Source organism: Tupaia chinensis, unplaced genomic scaffold, assembly GCF_000334495.1.
Source record: "Tupaia chinensis unplaced genomic scaffold, TupChi_1.0 Scaffold000207_1, whole genome shotgun sequence".
Classification (NCBI taxonomy): domain Eukaryota; kingdom Metazoa; phylum Chordata; class Mammalia; order Scandentia; family Tupaiidae; genus Tupaia; species Tupaia belangeri.
Window position 1 is genome coordinate 4,754,544 of NW_006159682.1, and position 4,143 is coordinate 4,758,686.

A 4,143-nucleotide genomic window follows, 5' to 3' on the forward strand; every position below is an offset into this window, starting at 1 on the left:
GGGCCCCCTTCTTCCCGCAGCTCCTGCAAACCCTCCGCTCCCGGGAGCTGCAGCCTTCAGTGCACTCTGTCCTGGATGTCGAGTTTACGCGGGCGCTATCCAGAGCCGGGAGAAGTGGCGGCAGTCTCCACTCATCAACTCCCCAAGGCGGCTCCTGGGCCACCAAGGCCGAAGCACAGTTGGAACGCGAGCTTTAGCCCGAGACGCCCAGACCTGCGCTGTCCGAGCGGGGCACGGTGGCGGCCGAGCGGCTTCCGGCCCAAGGGGGAGACGCAGTTGAGTGATCGCGACCAGCACACTTGGCGCTCGCAGCCTCCAGCGTCGGAGAGGTGAGAATCCGGCTGTCGTCCTCTTCTACCCTCCAAGCCCGGGGCCCGGCCACCGCTCCTCGGTGGGGAGACCCAGAGAGTCCACCGCCTGCTTCCTGAAGTTTTTCCGAGGCGCTGCGCCACATGCCCGGGGCGCGGACCTCCGCTCCGAGTTTGCCGGTACTCCGCCCTGTTTCTGTCTCAGCATCCGTTTCTCTGTGACTCCATGGCTCTTACCCTCCGTAAATCTGTCTCCGTTCCCCGTGGAAACTGCATTTGTCTAGATGTCTGTTCGTGGGTCTAAAAATCTCTCGCTCTTTGTCCCCTCTCCCCCATCCCCAGTCGTACCAGGGCTGCCCCCAACCCTGACCTTTCTGGCCACGGACATGTGGGCCCTACAGCTAGGCAGCGGGACCCACAGGCCACCTCCTCCAGTAAAACCTGCCCGCAGCCCTGGGTCAGTGTCGGCGTTTCTCTCTCAGGGTCTCAGGCACAGAGGTTGTTCCTATGCGCTTTTTCTCAACAGCCCGGTTTCTGCTCGTCCCGTTAGACCGCTTTTTCTTTCTCGGTCTTTCTCCAGGACCCAGAAGAGAGTAGCCCCGGCTTAATCTGGGTCGTTTCAACCTCGGGGCTGGGCAGGGGAGGTGGGCGCTGGACGTGGGCGAGAACTGAGCGGCTGGGCGCGGTGCTGGCCAGACAGGGGTTGCCCGAGTTCCTGCCACGACAGCGCCCCGCAGTGGCCAGAGCTGGGTCCTGCGCGGCCTGAGCCCCTGCTGTGCCGCGGTCTGGAGGCTGTGATTCTCAGCCGGTAACATCGTCCAGCGAGCCTCAGTTTCCAGACCTGCTTGGCAGTTAGAAGCAGAGACCCTACAACCAGACTGTTGGGCTTCCGATCGTGGCTTCACTACTTAGCAGCTCTGCTACCGTGGGAAAGTTTCTTAAATACTTTGTCCCTTTGTTTCCTCTTCTTAAAAATGAGATTGAGAACACCTACTCCATGACAAACACGTAAAGGCAGTCATATTTGAGCTGTTTAGGAAGAGGGTATTGAGAATACTTCAGAGATTCGTGGGGCCCTGTTCTGTGAGGGAAGAAGGGGTTAGGGTGATTAGCCTGCCACCTGAGTGTCACACCTAAATGTGTCCCTGGTGCAGTCTCCAGCCACTGTACGGAATTAAGTCCCTGTAGGTGAGTGCTGGGAGCAGCCTGGGTGGGAATTTGCACACCCGTGTGCTCTACCTAGCAGAGCAGATACGCAGGTGGATGAATTTTTTATCTCATCAGACTCCAATCTATGGGGCAGTTGATTGTAAATCTACCTCCTTGTTCCACAGATGGGACCACAGAGGTGAACTTGGCGCTTCGCAGAGAAAGGAGTATGGACTCAGCCAGGCTCTGGCAACCAGACAGAGCAGGGCTGGGTTACAGCCGGTCAGGGGATCCTCACAACAGAGTCCTTCATCCTCCCAAGCTGGGAGCAGTCAAGGTGGAGGGTAGGGTTGGCTGCTCCTGTCCTCTGAGAGCAAGTCCTCTGGGGCTCCTCAGGGACCTGCGACCACGGGGGTCCACTTGGTGTGCTTGATCTGCATAAACAGACTGTCCTTGAACAAAAGAGAAACAAAATGGGACAGGGACTAGTGACTCTGGAATTTCTTGGGTGACAGGGCCATCCTGAGAAAAAGGTTGCTAGATTTAGTAGATTTTTGTTTATTTTAATCTGGCAATCACCCCCAGGGGGGATGGCCACGCTGCAATCCATTCTCCTCTCGGGATCTTGGGCAAAGCCACCAGGTCTGGGACTCGAACCATGGTTGACCACGTGGGAGTCCAGCAACATAGCCATTCTGCCATCTGCTGGTCCTAACTCTTTATATTTATTTATTTATTTTTTTTGAGAGAGATTTTTGCTATAGGGTAAATGTGTTCACCAGAGAGAAAGAGAGATACAGAGATAGAGAAAGCAAAAAATCAACCCCCAGGGGAGATGGCCATGCCAAATTCCCTTCTCCATTCTCCTCCCAGGATCTCGGGCACACACTCACATGCACCTGGCATGATTTGAAGCCACCAGGTCCAGGACTCGAACCACCGTCACCCATGTGGGAGTCCAGCAGTATAACTGCTACACTATCTGCTGGTCTCGAATTGCTCTTATTTTTACTACATGGAGATCTCTTTTCCACTCCCAGGATCCTCCTCACAGAGACTCCACACCATCGACCACACACCTAGCTCAGCTCATTGGTGTCTAAAGAAGCCAAAAGGAAAAGAGCATTGGAATCACCCTATTCCGTTTCACCTTCGTTTCTAAAATGGAGACTGAGGACCAGTCCCTCTTTTGCCAGCATGCTCCTGGTTTCCCAGGCTCCAGCTACCCACCCAGGTTCAGGGTTAGATGGCTGTGGCCATCTAACATGCTGCCCCAGTTCCCCTGGTTCTAGTGCTTTAGTCAAGAGGTCTCCCCAGCAGCTTCAGCCCACAGTTCCTGCCTCTGCCTCTATCGCTGTCTCTCTGTCACATCCCAGCCCTGCTGCACATTGTAGCTGAGACCCGGGTTGAAGAAAGGGAGTGCATAAACCCCAATCTCCATTCTGCAAGGTGTGGGTGGAGTATGATTTTAAGGAATCTTCCTGACCTTTATTTTTATTATTATTATTTTTTGAGAGGTTTTCGCTATAGGGCACATGCACTCACCAGACAGGCAGAGAGAGACATAGAGACAGAAAGCGAGAAATCACTCCCCAGAGGGGATGGTCACGCCACAATCCCTTCTCCTCCATTCTCCTCTCGGGATCTTGGGCATGCACGCACATGTGCCCGGCGTGAGTTTTAAGCCACCGGGTCCGGGACGCGAACCGCGGTCGACTACGTGGGAGTCCAGTGACATAGCCATTAGGCTAACTGCTGGTCCCTATTTTTATTATTCTTATATTTTTATTTACTTTTTAGTTCGCTAGCAGAAGAGTGACACAGAGATAGAGAGGGAAGGAAAGTGAAAAATCACCCTCCAGGGGCCGGCAAGTGGCATGGTGGTTAAAGTCAGTCGACTCCCACATGGCCAACCACGGTTCAAGTCTGGGACCTGGCGGCTTGCTTTCTCACTTCCTCTCTCTCTCTCTCTGTCTCTCTCTGATCAAACTGGAAAATAATAATGATAATAATAATAAATAAAGTTAAATAAAATAATAATTTTTTAAAAAATCACCCTCCAGGGATGGCCACACTGTAGTCCTTTCTCTTTCAGTCTCCTCTTGGGATTTTGGGCACCACTCAACATGTTTTTCAAGCCCCCAGTTCTGGTCCTGGATTCGAACTGCAGTGTCCCTGGTGTGGGGTGCAGCCACCCTAAACTCCACTCCACCTGCTGGCCCCCTCCTGATCTTTCACACTCATTTTACAGGAATGGAGACTGAGGTGTTACTTGCCAGGCTTTGGAGGGGCCCTAAATTGAAGTGTCCCCAGGTGTCTGGGCTCCCAGCCCAAAAATCATCTGTTTGTCCAAATTACTGCTTCTCTGACTGAGCTCCATTCTTCCTGGGAAGGGGTGTTTCCGGGAGCCCCACATCCTTTCCAAGACTCTGGGCCAATTTGTTTTAAACAGTACCAGGAGTAAGTGCACCGGAGACTAGGAGGGGGACCCCTGGATTGGGGGATTCCTTTTATACCCCTCCCCCCCATTTCCCTTCTCTGGTGGCCCTTGCCTTTCCCACCTGTGGGCTCCAACACTTTGGCTTCGAAGTATTCGTGCATGTATGTGCCACTCTCCCCGCGAAAACTGAACCCTCCTTCTTGATCCTGGGCTCCAGCACCCACGCCTGCAGCGGCTTGGCTTGGG

At 53.8% G+C, this 4,143-nt stretch overlaps 1 long non-coding RNA gene across 1 annotated transcript in view; it reads left to right on the forward strand.

Moving 5' to 3' along the window:
* The first annotated feature begins 10 nt into the window (after window positions 1-10).
* LOC102493355 (uncharacterized) overlaps window positions 11-4,143 on the forward strand; it is an 8,328-nt gene continuing 4,195 nt past the window's right edge. The window contains exon 1 of the long non-coding RNA XR_334367.3: window positions 11-329. This is a non-coding gene — a long non-coding RNA (uncharacterized LOC102493355). The remainder of the gene's footprint in view (window positions 330-4,143) is intronic.